Source organism: Akebia trifoliata, chromosome 9, assembly GCF_017979445.1.
Source record: "Akebia trifoliata isolate Shusen 1 chromosome 9, ASM1797944v1, whole genome shotgun sequence".
Lineage (NCBI taxonomy): Eukaryota > Viridiplantae > Streptophyta > Magnoliopsida > Ranunculales > Lardizabalaceae > Akebia > Akebia trifoliata.
In genome coordinates this window covers 17,631,018-17,646,715 of record NC_141383.1, presented here as the reverse complement: position 1 = coordinate 17,646,715, position 15,698 = coordinate 17,631,018, and the positions used below count along the sequence as shown (strand labels likewise).

Here is a 15,698-nt window from a genome sequence, read left to right as displayed (position 1 = left end):
TTCGGGGATTAACTACCACTACCCTTCTATTTTTGGTAGCCCTGCATTGCTCTTTCCTAACCTTCACAACGGAAAGGGCTGAAGAATCTACAAAAGTAACCAAGTTTAGATCACACTGACTCATGAAACAGAGTGTAATAAAAGTCAAGGCAAACATTGTTAGAAGCCTAAAGTAGGACTTAACCTGGAAGGTTTGAGGGACCCTGAATCCCTCACCAAAGACACCAAGGACAAACTCCCATTTCCCAAAGATAATTAGGGGTCCTTGTAACACCCTTTGTTAGTACTGGGAAGAGATGGCACCAGAGCGACAACTACACTTTTGGAGGATAGTGAGTAGTACCTAGGGTGCTAGGGGATGACCTTTAAATTATATTTGGAGAGGAAGTTGTTGGGGGATATTCCCATTTTCTCTATTGTTTCCACCAGATAATAAAAATTGACTGACATTTGACCTGGGGCCCAGTTTATTTATCTCAACACCTCCCTGATGAAGAGAGAGATAGGGAAAATCAAGTCAGCTTTGATTTGGTCGATGTAAATCAAAATTTCCCCTGAACGACATTCATTAGGGTTGTTGGGGTTTTAGCAAACCCTGATAGACACAGAGGAGATCTAGAGTTCCCTACCTTGTGCGATGTTGATGGCCATTAAGAAATAAAAAGTGCAGAGAAGTAAAGGTGAAGACGAGATTAGAATTTACCTCAGTTTAAGAAAGGTAAAAATGACAGAAAGACTGAAAAAACTTCGAAGGCACAAAGAGATAAAGTGGGAGAGACAAAAGCATAGTAGGAAGAAAGGGTGGGGCAAGCCCCTTATTTATAGAAAAGTATCAAGGAGGACGTATACCTGGAAGGACATCCTTATCCAACCTAACTGTCGCAGCCTTTGGGCTTACTGGAAACGTTAGTGGGACACATGGATGGCTATAGATAAAAGATGATTCATTTTAGTCATCAAAGGAGATTTAAAATGATGCCACATTAAATTTGTCGATTCCTTAACAACAGACGTAATGAAAGAAGATCGTTGTAACCAACCAAAAAAAGAGTACAAGTCTCCAGGAGACAGTAAAACTTCACATCTCCTCGAGAGGGGGTAATTGTAGAAAGTAATTGATGATTATCTAGACTATACACGTGTCCACATCGATTAAGTGGTACTGCCCAGTAGCAGATAGACCAAGATAAAGGCATCTAACCTGCCTAGTAGAGCAAGGTAGCATTAGAATATACTTGACCCGTCTAGCAAGGTAGGCTTGGTTTGGGAAATTACATAATCCTGACTTACGCATGTCAAGTCCAGAGATCTCATAAGAGATTTCCCCGAAATCATGGACCCAATCCTAAAGATCCTAATTTTGTTTAGGATCCTAGTAATCAGGAGATTCTTCGGGATCACATCACATTAAAGTGGGAAACCCTAATTTGAAAAAAAAGATCTATAAATAGAATAATTGACAAAGGCTAGAAGATCTTTTGGCCAATTGAGGGAGAAAAGAGTTCTATCGGTTATTATTACTATTTTTCTACCATTCTAACTTGAGCGTCGGAGAATTCTTGGTAAGTACCACACCGGTGCTTATAGGGAGGAGAAATGAACAACTTTGGATCAGTAGGGTAGAGTCTATCACTGCAATGACTCTTATGCGTTTCGATGGTTGGTTGTGTAATATATATCTCATGTTGATTGAAGTTGTTCACTTCTCCTACTGATACCTATACACACCATGTTCATTTAAAACTATGGTTAGTAAATAACTTGTATTTAAATAAAATCCATAGCCATGAAATGCTACAAAGAGTAACATGTTGGTCATACTAAGATTTATGGCCAGCACTTGATTTTTTTTTCTTTGATTTGTTTCGTGCCTTCTATCAAAGTTTAAATTAGAATCTTATTTTTTAACATATTAAAAAAATTAAAAAAAAAAATACTAATCATCTTTTTCTTTTTGGCATTCACTATTTTCTCAACTGTTGACTTCAAAGTTCAGTTGCATTCGAGGCAAATTTGTATTTCCTGTCTGATTTTGACCCAAACTCTACAATTTATGACAACACATGTAAATGTCATTATAACAATCCATCGAAGCACATGCAAACATGCCAACTTCCTTAGAACTCTCGAGGCCATCCAAATGGTTAAAGTCATTTCTTCATCGTTGTAAGATGTATTGGGATAGAAGCTCTGTGACATCATGAAGTTAAAGAACACAAATTGCATGCTTGCATAAAATACCTCACGAATCAAATGAACAACATATATATTGCACCTCATATTTTTCTGCATTGAAACAAACTTCAAAATTTTCAAATGATTATAGGGTTGTTCATTCTCGAAACCATAAAACTTAGGGAGCATATTGATGATAGCTACCTTAATTTCAAATTGTGCCATATTGGTTGCTGGCAAGGCAATACATGAAGGGGGAATAGCTGTAGTGGGCGCGAATAACTTATTTAGAGTTCGTTGATCTTTTTGGATCATTTGAGGTGGGGCAATTGGTTGATCCATCTCGGGTGGCTGAGAAATAGGTAAAGAATCAAATTTTCTTCTAATCCCTTAAAGTGGATGAGATCTTGTGATCTCGAGATTGAATGGTTGAAATGAATTATTTTGAGATCTCCTACCTAACATACACTAATGATGAACACAGATAGTAAGGAGAAGTTTCATATGTGTTTAATGGGTTCCTATTAGACTAGACAACTCTTAATTATTTCAAAGTGATAGCTTGAGCCTCCATCTCAGTGCTCTAAAATTGTAATCAACCAAGTTAATCCCCAAATGAGAGGTGGTACACGATACTAAGCAAAAACACTCTTAAATCTCCTCTTTGTCTAGAATAGACGTAGTCTATCCCCCTAGTATAACAGGGTACATCAGGACAAGATTGCGCTTAGACACTGACTCCAATCAAGAAGTGCAATTAGTGCAACTCAGGCTAACTTTACCTATTGAGCTTGATGGGACCTATAGTCGAATCTAATCATATTTTAATTAATTTGTAAGGGTACCCATTTTACTAATGTGCAATCGGAAGTGTTCAGTTAACTCACTCAAATTCAATATAGAAACTGACTTGCAATGGATGTGTGGAGGTTGTGAATTTTACCTCCCGTTCTAGACAGGCATTGATCGAGTTGAGTCAACTTGGACCATCGACACCAAACTTGGTGTACGAACCGAGGAGCCGAGACAGTTACGTCCCATTGTCGTCCTCCCTTAATTCTGTTACAGTCCAAGCCTTCTCGAAATAATTAAAATTAAATTCTGAAAATAAATTAAAATTTTCTAAAAAGAAAATCCTACTATAGTTCTTCTTTAAACAAAATTAAATTCATGTTTCTTCGTCAAAGAATCGGATCTGGGTGGTAGAATAAAATTTCACAACCATGTTACTCCTCGTTGAATCCTTCGATTGAAACAGAAGACAAATCAAAGTTATAATTCCAAAAACATTATATATTCATTGAAATCCAAAAGTTTGAAGAAAGATTCTGTAAAATTTTGAAGTGTGAATCTAAGGATTGACCGCGGTGCCACAGTTGATACTACGTCAAAAACTTTAATTAGCGACATTAATATGACACTAAAAATGACGGTCTGGAGCAGTTGTTTTGTGGGGACAGTCTTAAACAGAAACGACTGAGGTTAGTGAGGGTAATATAATAAATTTACAAAAAAAAAAAAAGAGATTAAGGGAGGGTTTCTGTGATTCAGATAGAGAGCTCAAAGATGTCGTTCATCTCGTGTCGTTTTCCCTCTACACAAATTTCATCTTCGCACCCTTCAATTTCGTCTTTGCCCCTTCGATTGCATCTTCCCTAATATCTCTCCCTCATAAAATAACCCTACAAGAAACATTGGGCATTCCCATGTTTTCATTCTCGGCTCTAGGGCTTTGATCTAAGTAGAAGCATCTCTCTCTCTAAATCTAAATCTCTCTGTATTTCTCACACTCTCTCTTCTTAGATCCCTCATGTTCCCCCTCTTCGTATCTCCACAATCGATCTTCACTTCTTTCTCTCTCATCCATTGATCTTCAGTTGTCTCTATGATCATTTGTTCTTTGTTTCTATTCTTGTTCGGAGTAGATAGAGCTCACCAAGAGCTTTGCGATGGATAAAATCATGAATCCTTTCTCTTCTGGCACACGATTGAGGTAAAAGACAATCATGATTAGATCCTTTGTTAGACTGAGTGCCTGTAATTGCGTTGCTTATGCTTTTAGTTATGTATTTTTCTCTGATTTAATGTTACAAAGTGGAGGGGGATTTGTATTGATAGCGATGATTCTGATTTCTCTGAATGTAAAAGGATCAAATTGTCAAAATGGATGCATTTCTGTCTGAAAGAATTTATTCAAAATTGTAAAAAAAAAAAAAAAAATCACTGAATTGAAACTACAAAACTTGAATATAAATAAAATTTACACTAGTAAGACATTGAGATCTATTTAATATCTCTAGAGGAGTGAGTTTCTTTCAGAGGGTGAAGTTTTAACTGAAATTTCTGAACTACACCGAGGAAGAAGGCATAGTAGTTCAAAGAAGAAGCAATTTGATTTCCTTTGTCTTGAAATCAGAGCTGGGAAGGTGAAATCTAATTCTTCTTTTGTGTTCTTGTGTTTGATATCAGAGTTTTTGTTGATAATGTTTTTTGCTTTAATCAATTATTTTGTTGTAGGACTTAGCATTAAAGTCAATTATATTTAGTCCAAAAAATAAATGAATAAAAAATTGCACAATGCAATACTGATATAAATTATAAAATCTTCATCTAATCCTGATTCATTGCTCATGTTGATTGTGATGAGATACAAAAGATGAGTTGAAGAAGTTTGGTTCAAACAGAGAGGTTGGATTAGGTTGGATGAGTTGAAGTGATCTCTTTAAGATCACATAAAGTTAGAGATAATGCATGTAGAAACTTGAAGTTTTCTTTAAGGACCTATATGAATGTGTTTCGTGTATAACTCTGTTGTACACCAATCTATATTTTTATAGTTTCAAGTATTATATCGATAGGAGTAAAATATAAAGAGATTTTGATTAGTTAGTTGAAGTACCTTGATTATACCAAATTAAAAAAGTACCTAATGACTATTGGAACAGGAACATAATTAGCACACCTTCACATTAGCATACCCTTTTGAATCTTATATGACAGCCCTTCATAGATGGGTAACCTATTGATGAGTATGCTGTAGGTCAGTTGAAGGAATTTGAAGGAAAGAAGTTGGTTTCTGCGAACAAAGAGAGATTGAAATTGGATGAGAGTGAAGATGAGAAGAAATTATAAAGGAGACTACAATCCACGCATCTTAGGTGCTGTCATTTTGTCTCTCAAGATAATAAGCATGCATTTCACATCTTAGGTGCTTTCATATAAGACAAGTCTTTATGGGAAAGAGTCAGGCTTTCTTGATGAAGTTATTGGAGGCTCAAGTAGACTGCAATTCACACGTCGTAAATTTGTGATATTTCTTATAATTTATTTTGTTTGATGAGCAAGTTTTGGGCGTTTGTTGCAAGTTCGACATTTTCAAGCCAATGCACAAGATGTGGAAAGACTATATAATGCAACTTCTTAAAAATGTTAGGTGAGATACTTTCGCATTCATATTCAACTCGGTTGTTATGACTTGACATGTATCAAATTTTTTGGTTTGCGCAACATGCACAATATGCTTGGGTTAAGGAAGCAGTTTTTATAACCTTCTTGCATTCAATATTGCAGGAAAAGCCAGTTAACACAATGCCTTCTCATTGTAGATTTACATGGTGCTATTATTCAAGGTTATATGAGAAACAACTCTCTCATCTCTTCTTTTAAAATGCATTACAGTGTGAACAACACACTTCATATTTTTTGGGAATGTGTTCTATCTGTGAAGAAGAACAGAAAAGTAGTTGTGCCTTTCATGCTGTACCAAAGACATCTGGCCTCATTTCCCTGCCCTGGAATCAATCAGCAACTTTTATTTCTTTGAATAAGTATGCATGTGAAGGTGGTGTTTTGATCCAAGGTTTGTTGTACCGCATATGGACTTTACCACCTCACTGAGTAGGCACCTTCAAATTGATCCACAACTTTCAATTGGTGGCCTTCCATTGCCCAATTCAAATAACAGTTTACGACAAGTCTATTACCATCTACACTTTAATCCACATAATGGGAAATGGACGATCTTAAGATTGCATACCACAAGTTTTATATTTTACTTCTTTTACGAGCTAAATTCTCGCAGGCACTCCAATTGGCAATCTTAAGATTCATTTTGTTCCATATAGAATCCCTCCTAGATCTTTAAATTAATTACCTTAGTTGTTTAGGCAATTATTCATTTTCATTCTGTCATGGACTGCCAATATTGTTTTTTTTTTAAGTACTTACATTGTTGAATTTGCAAATCCATGGGTTAGCAATGAAACTTGCATTACAAAAATCTAAAGTATCTAATTTGTAACTTCTTCCTTGATGCTAAAACCTAGGGAACCATAGCTTACTAGTTTCTCATAACTTTTTATTTTTTCAGTTTCCCTTGTAAGAGTTCTTATATCTAGGATTTTCAAAGTGCACATGGTCCCTTATTGACAAATTATGTATCTTACTAGTGCATTTATTGCACGTTAATGTGTGCCCCAAGGGCACACATTAACAAGACCCTTAAATAATTATCAACATTTCCAATTTAATAGACATCTGTTTATTTTTTCTTCCAAAAAATATTCAACTATTCTCATAGCCAGAGCTTTGTAAGACTTACTTATCTCAGATAACCAGCTATAGACCAAGGCATCCACAATGGAAAAGAAGTGATGATGATATTAATTCAGAATCAGATTCACCAGGTGATTCCTTGAGAGATATACAGGATATATCTTTAAACTTAAGACTTTCAATGGATGGTGAGAAAAATGAAGAGAGTGGTAGTCTCAATAATGCTTTAGATTCTGAAGAAAAAGCTGTTAGTGGAAAGAGTAAGTTAGAGAATTCTGTTTTTTCATGGTCAAAGGGTATTCTAAGAGACTCTCTAAAGTCTGGGTCTGGTGAGAAATCAGACCAAAATATTAGTTATAGTAAGCATCATGCATTGAAGGGCAGCCAAACTTTCTGATTTGTTTTTTTGAAAGGACTCTATTATGTTTGGAATAGTCACCTATGCTTCTTATTTATTCTTGACCTAGAAAGCTCTACTTTTGTTTATTGTAACTTGTTAGGTGTTAAGATACTTGGAGTTTTCCCTTAGTTTTTTGTGTCATTATTGTCATTGTTACAAAAATTGAAGTTTAGGTCGAAAATATTTTGATTGACATTAACCTCTGATATGAATAAGCACTGTATTGCCATCCTTTTAATTACTTATAAAGTTAATGCTTGCTATGACAACTCTCACCATGTCTATCACACGGAGGAGGGCATAATACACTTAAGTTTGCTGTTTTTTTGCTTATTTAGGGAGTGGAAAAACTTATACCATGCAACCATTGCCCCTCAAAACATCTCAGGATATACTGAGATTAATGCACCATACTTACCATAATCAAGGTTTTCAGTTGTTCATCAGTTTCTTTGAAATTAATTAGTGCTTCAGCTATTTAATCAGCTTGAAGGAGACGATTAATCAAGATGCCAAATTAATTAATGCTTCAGCAATTTAGTCAGCTTGTGTCTTTTTGGGTTAACTATTTTTTTTTATTTTTTTGAATTTTTGGAAAAGTTTATAGAATTTTATTATAGTGATGATTCCTTGCAGCATACCAAAATTTTAACACACTCCTTATTCTGCAGGTAGCGTGACATCAAACTACGTGCTTTTGATAATGCAAAGCATCGAACTCATGTGGACTTGAAGGTAATTTTTTTTTTCTCTGAGAGATTTACATCATCTTTGTGATTGTTTTTAAGTATTGCCAAGTTGTAGGTACACTACACTTCTATTGTTGCATTCTAGTTATGTGAAGATGCCAATTTTTTTTTTTCAATGATTTTAGTTGAGGATGCTTGTCATTTTTGTTAGCACACCTTGTAATTCCTGCATATAGATTGGCCCATAAGATCTTAAGGTTTAGTCATTTCAAATGGCCCAGTCAGTCTCATGGTTTTAAAACGAAATATCTTATCTGTCTCTTTTAAATTTTTTAGAACTTTTTATCAATACATATTTATATTTGAATAATTTTATTTTTCTTATTATAAGGTAGATTAGTAGATGCTCAGTCACAAAATCTTATTTTTCATGGATTACAATCATTTAAGTTCAAAAAATTGAATAGAGACTTGTTGGATCTCTCCAGTAGCTATTAAAAAAATGTAAAATATGTAAATCTTTCCAGTGTAGCTTTAAAGGCTGGTTGGGTCAGAATAATTTTACATTGATGAGTTTTTGATAGATATGGATGGATGGGGTATTGGTGTGTGTGCAGGATAAATGGAATACGTTGATCCACAAAACAAGAATATCCCCTCAGCAGAGAAGGGGAGAGCCAGTGTCATAGGAGCTCTTGGGATTAAGCATTGATGAGTTTATTTTCTGTTTCATGCATATGTGATATTAATAATAGTAGTACTAATAACAATAGAAGCAAATGAGGTTTCAATAATTTTTTTAATGATCCATTTTTTTTCAATTTATAAATTTAGAAAAAAAAATAATTTTTTTAAATTATAAATCAAGAAAAATGACTGTCTAAGATAGTCGTTTTACTGTCATTTTTTCCAACTGTTAAAGACAATCGTTTTTACTGTCATTTTTTTCTACTGTCAAAGACAGTCATTTTTTTCCGACAGTTTTGGTCTGTCGCACTTAAAAAATCACTCCTTTTAAAACGACTTCTTTTGCGACTGTAGGAGCAGTCATTTTCTTAAAAAACGACTGTCTTGGACTGTCGTTTTTCGAGCATTATGACGTAATGTGACCTAGGTGTTGCGAAAAAATTCTGATGAAATTGGATCAAATTTTAGGGTTTTGTTCGTGTTGACTTCAGAAATCCAGTCTGAAATAAAAATTTTGATTGACAAAAAGTCAAATTAGATTTTCGGATAAAAAAAATAATGGATTGCACTATTGTTCCCAGCGGCAACACCAATTTGTTTGAGCTGTAGATGATGATAAAATAATGAACAAAAGAAAACATTGGCAAGCAAGGGGTCGAACCACAGAGACAATGCTAATCCAAAGTAATTTTTACTTCCAATCCAATTCAAGTTTACGTAACCGATTAAAAATAATTTTCGAGAGAGATTTATTTAAAATAAACTACTAAAACAAAAACTTAAAAATACGATAAAAAAGGGTAAATCAATTGGATCTACCTTTACAAGCTTTATCAATGAATTCTGATTCTTTATTTATCTCGATCCACTAAATAAAGTTAATGTTTGTGGATCGGAAAATCAAATAGTTATAATATAAACGAGATAAAAAATATCCAATAGATTAGGTCGAGATTATTAGATAAACATTAACTGTTCTCTGTAAAGCATAGTTCTTCTTGAATTAATCAAAAAAATAAACTATCAAAACTTTGCGAACCATTTAATATTCAACCTAATAATAAATACTTACGCTATCACAATAAAATTATTAAGTTATTATGAGAACAGTAAAACACTAACAAATCTTACTCAGGCTTCCTCAATCGATCTAACGAAGATTTAGTTGAGAGTCATCACAAAAACAATAAAGTGAAAATAAAATAAAGAAACCATAGAAAGAAAAAATAGAGATGAGAGAAAGAAAAGATCTTTATTGCATCTTGACTTGAAACTGGTAGAGCCTCCTTATAACTTTCGTAAAACTAAGAAAGAAAGAAAATATAAAAACTAAAAATAATTCTTTAAAATCTAGATTGATAAATTCTTGGTCTGATCTCCTAATTATAGAGGGACAAGATTATGGTTTCTTGTTAATATTAGGGTTTCGGAGACATTCCGTGTTTACAAAAATTACAAAAAACTATTCTATTACAAATGGTGTTCATTCGCCAAGCTTCAGTACGAATTTTGATCCCTTTACTACAACGCCAATGTATTATCTAAAAGATGTTTACTCAAGAGTAAACAAAATCTCCACAAAAGAAATTACTTCCTTTATAGCACTTTCAAATCTACAATATCAGATTAATCAATTAAAAGAAGAAATTAAAACTCTAAAGAACAAGTAATAGAATTACAAATGTCATCTAATCCTCAAGCAAATTCAGATAAATTTTCTGATACTAAAGAATCTTGATTGGCTTTTGGAAGTACTACAAACCTCAAATTGATTATGGCTTGGTTACTCATTTGACCTAAAATTATATAAAATGATGAATAACGTTTCTTAATGAGAGTTTAGAATTTAAAAAAAAAAAAATAAAATAAAATTGTATAAAGTAACTTAAGTGTTTTTAAAGGAAGTAAAACAACAGTTAGCTTGCGAGATTAGGAAGTATACATATGAGTTTGAATATTTTTTCTAACAATACTTTCTTAAGTTCAACAATTCCATAATTTCTTTAAATTTAAATGAAAAGTCTTTCGGTTGGTATCTATAATAATAACAATCTTATGTTAAAGAGAGGAATGATGGACACATTTGTTCTTAAATCTTTCTTAAATTCCATTTATATCTTGAAAAGGTTTGATAAATTTGAAATCCCAGATCTTGTTGATCTTGGTTAGATTCCATTAAATAAAGAAATGGGTAAGTTACTGTTCCCCTCCCGATGTTTCTTTTCATATTGTTATTATTTTGGGGAAACATTTTGAACAATTCTTATTTGATCTCGCCCCCACTACAAAAAAAAAAAAAAAAAAGATTAAGGATTCAATCGATTTTGTTTCTTTAAATTTCCAAATTCAAGACAAAAACTTTGAATACACACCCTTTTGCAAGTAAGGATTGAATGATCATGTTGGAATTTCACGTTGCCCATCCCATTTGACTAGAACTGAGCCGAAATTAGAGCTGACACGACAATTCTGGATTCCTTTTTATTGGAACCATTAGAGTCCAATCTCTCAGAAACAATTTAAATGAGAACTAAAATGGATAAAACCGATAGAAACAGATAATCGGAACCATTTAAAGAGAAATATTATGACAGATTCAATTATGGTTCCATTGATTTGAGATCCAGAAACCAAAATCAATAGGGCTTGAAAAACAAGAAAAATTTAACGATTCTGGTTCTGATTCCTATAGGAGTCGAAGCAAAAATGACTTTATTAACACCCGTAGTAAATATCTATCTGAAAACTTCTAACGGTTTCAATTGAACGGGCCAGGTTGGGGGGGCTTGATCTTCAAACATGGGCCTAAAATCAGGCCCATTTATTGACTCTTTGGAGCAAATAGCATGTCCAATCTAGCCCCTACTCTAGCTCAGCCCAACTGCATATGGGCTACTTTTTGGGCCGGACCAGGCAGGGTTATTTCCTCTTTGCAAGAAAGAGGAAGAAGGGAAACATATGAAGTGGATTACCAACTAGCTTAGTTGGTAAAGCACAAAGTTACTAAACTCATTAAAAAAAAGGCAACCCATAAAAAATAAAAAAAATAATAAATAGAGGGGATTGGTAAGCCTGCACGCACAAACAAAGCTTTTTAGTAAATGTAACTGGGCCAGCCCGGCCCATGTATGCTTCATGGGTAGATTACCCTATCCAGCCCAGCCCATTATATGATGGGATATTTCAGGCTTCTGACCCAACCCACGAATTGATACCTATAAAGATTACTACCATTACACACACTGTAATGTAGAGGAGCAACTTGGTTCGGTTTGAGGACAAATCGAAACCGAACCAAACTAGGTCGGTTCCACTAAACAAAAACAAGAACTGAACTATAAACTTACTTGGAAGCAACATATATTTTAATTAAATAAATTAATTAATAATAAACATGAAATATTTTATATAATAAGTCATTAAGTTGTTTCCTACATTTTAAGAAATAAGCCCAATTTATAAAAAGAAAAATGTATCAACCTCCACAACCTTCATATTGCTCCAATCAATAATAAATTGATACATATTTAGTTATTTTAGAAGGGTTTGATTCAATTCTATACAAACTTTGAATCGACAACCAAACCGAATTGATCAAATCTTCATTTTCTTAATCCAGAATCAAACCACAACTTATTCCAAACCAAACCAAACTATCCGAAAGCTATTGGTTTGCTTTGATTCTCAGTTTGAACTTGACCAAGTTACACTCCTACTGTAAAGATGTAAGTTCATTGTGGGACCAATTCCCATGTGCCCCATTTTAGTTGGAGTTAAGCTTTCATATATGATCTCGAAGCTTCACAAGCAAAACAAGTTAATCATCTCATTGCAACACTTTTTCAACTAAATCTCCAAGTGTTTCCAAACTTTATTAAAACTAAGAAAGCAAAATATTTCAAAATCAAACCTAAATTATTCAATTAAGAACCTAATTTTTTTTGTCTAGTGTGTGAATGATCCTCTTTACCTGCCTCACGTAACAAATCTTTTTGCCTCTTCCCAACCCTACATAGATCCATAATGTGCTCCATTTCACTATGAGAGTGTTATATTTGTTCTTTGTATTTTGTTGGTGGTATTATATTGGCAGAATGAACTATACTCCAAGAATGATTGCAAAGGTCCAATAGGAGTAACTTTTCCTCAAATTCATAATATTTCGGTAGACGTGGTTTCATCTTTGACATGAACTACAAAAACATAGCCAAATCCTTTTAGGGTTTTCCACTAGGGACAATTTCAGTTTTACTTGGAGAAAGTAATATTGAGAGATTGCAACTTGGTTTTCATAGAAATAGTGACAGGATCTCATCTTATCACCGCAAACATAGGCAATCTTGTCAAATCACATAAATTTTGTGTCGTGGTTTTTGTTTTTTTCCTTTCATCTGTGTTTTATTTCTATTGTTATTATGGCTTCTTGTGTATTTTTTTTCCTACTGAGAAAATGTTGCTCGTAGAAATCACCCGGAGGACTTGTCAAGATAACAATGCAAAAGGTGCTCAATTTGGTTCAATTCATGTATGCATCTCTAGAGTGTGATGAACTCAATGGATGTTGCTCAACAAAATGTCATCAAATCCTTGAATATTTTAAGAAAAAGATTTCACTCTTTTATTATTAAGTGCTTATATGGTGCACAACTTTTTTATAGGGTAAATTACTATTTTGTAACTTGAATGTGACGAAATTTCCATTATGGCGCATTATTTATTGTAATTCTGAAAACATGCCTAGCGAGATTGCAAGTTTTTTAAAGTGACAATCTCGCTAATAAAAAGTAGTGAGATTGCAGGGTTTTTTTTTTTCCTGAAAAGAGACAATCTCCCAGGTTTATAATAGTGACGATCTCGCTACTTTTTATTAGCGAGATCATCACTTTGAAAAACCTACGATCTCGCTAGGCATGTTTTCAGAATTAAAATGAATAGTGCACCGAAATGGGATTTATGTCAAAAGTTGGTTGTAATTATTCTTTTTTATAACACAATTAATTTAATTGAAACAGTAGGTAACACACCACACGACGATTTATTTATTTACACAAAAAAGTATTAAAAAGAGGGGAAAAAGATGGGCTCATGGCTCTCTCTCTCTTTCATTCCTTTAGAGCTCGATGAGCTTTCCTCATCTGAGTAGAAATCTAAATCAAAGAGAGGAGGATGAGAAGTAGAAGAAATATAAAGATACAATTTCCAAAAGTGATCAACTTCTGACAAATCCCGATTTCAGGTCAATGTTCATTTTAATTCCCAAAACATGAAGTGCAAGTTCGCAGGTTTTTCAATGATGATTTCATAGGTTTAAAGTGACAATTTCACAGGTTCACAACTTATTTGCTAGATCATCACTATATAAACCAGCAAAATTACCCATTTGAAAAAGAATATAGTGGGTCACTTTAAACTTGCAAGATCGTCACTTAAAAAATCTGCAATCTTGGACTTCATGTTTTGGGAATTAAAATGAGCAATTAACCTGAATTGAAATTTTATTATATTCAACTAACCAAATGGCAATTTACCCAAAATGGGGTGCAATTATTAAGAAGTAGAATGATTATCCCCATCTTAGCCACATATTTAACTAGTGGTTTAATTCTTTTTATTTTGCTTTACCCCAATTGCGTAAATACCATATGAAGCCAAAAAACTGAAAAATCAAAAATCAAAAATTCAATCACGATTTTTAAATGCAACAATCGTATCAAATGCAATCATAGAATTGATTTTACTATATTGTCTTTTTGATCCACATGGAATTACTTTAATGATATGAGTGCTAGAATGACATTAAAATTGACATTGTTTCACACATTATTGACGTGGAGGTGAGTATGAAAGTATATATAAGCTTTTCATGGAGAATCTATAGGTCCATACACACCTCCACGTCAGTAATGTGTGAAATGATGGAAATTTCAATGTTACTCTAGCATTTTCTAGAAGGAGTTACCACAAAAAGGGAAAAAATATCAAATAGTTCTCACTCAGTGATCAACCTTTAACTCACAATTATTTAAGATGCAGATGATAATGATGATATCTTTTCAGTCAAAAATCAGTATAATTGGTTAGTCCTAATCATCAAACTAATGAGACATTTTTTCTATTTATTGTACTTTGTCCGCCATCCAAATCAAGTAACTAAAATCACCTAATTGAATAAATGTAATTCATCTTTGAGGTGACCCATGACTTTGATGACACACACTCGTGTGTGTGTGTGTGTACATATATACATTCAAGGGGTATTACTATAAAAAAAAATTTGAAACTAAAAGAGGTTAAAGATCAAAAATAAAAGTGGGATAAATAGATAAAAAAAGAAATATAATAAAATTAAAGGGGGCGAAGAGTAAAAAAAATAAAATGGGCCCACAAATTATAGCTTGGAAGAGGTAGTTTTCCACACAAAACTATTGTCGATGAGATATTTATCAACCACATTACTGGAACAAAAGTAGGCCCTACAATGTGTTATATATATTTATATGTATGTATGAGTCATGTTCAGTATACAATGTTAGGAAGACAACACAAAGTGAACACATTTGTCTTATAGGGGTTAGAAGTTTCAGAATGAAGTTTTGTAAGGATGATCTCTATGGTAAATAAACCATCCTCACAAAAAATAGTCCAATATGAAACTTCTAAACCTATCAAAAGTATTTTAAAATCATGGATCAATGACTTTTTACCATTAATTTGTAAATCACTTTTGATAGGATTAGAAATTTCAAATTAAACTAATTTTTTGAAAAGATGATCTTCCAAGTATAGAAATCATCCTAAAAAAATCAACTTCAATTTAAAATTTTAAGTCAATAGGACAAATTTTATCTCTCAACGTTGTCTATCCGAAATGTTGTCATATATATATAATAAAACACAATTGTAAGATCCACTTTTATGCTAGATAAATTTTCATCTATTTAAGATAAACATCCCATCTAAAATAATTTTTGTAGGGCCCACTTAATTGTCTTTTCTCTTCATCCCTTATAACTTACCATGTTTCATCTTTTACTCTTTTAACCCACTTTATTATTTTTCATCTTTTACTTGTTAACCTTAAAAAAATTTAATAATGCATCTCAATTTTATTTTTTTTCAACTTTAACTCTTTAATCCCAAAGAGGATGTGTGGTCATGGGAAAACTCTAGTATATATATACTTGCCTTTTTAG

At 33.1% G+C, this 15,698-nt stretch overlaps 1 long non-coding RNA gene across 1 annotated transcript; it reads left to right on the top strand.

The window, feature by feature from the left end:
• Window positions 1-3,716: 3,716 nt before the first annotated feature.
• On the top strand, window positions 3,717-8,570 carry LOC147394460 (uncharacterized). The gene is made up of 5 exons (XR_015181545.1): window positions 3,717-4,168; window positions 5,521-5,608; window positions 5,746-5,804; window positions 7,801-7,864; window positions 8,436-8,570. It is a non-coding gene; the product is annotated as an uncharacterized LOC147394460 (long non-coding RNA).
• Window positions 8,571-15,698: the final 7,128 nt, after the last annotated feature.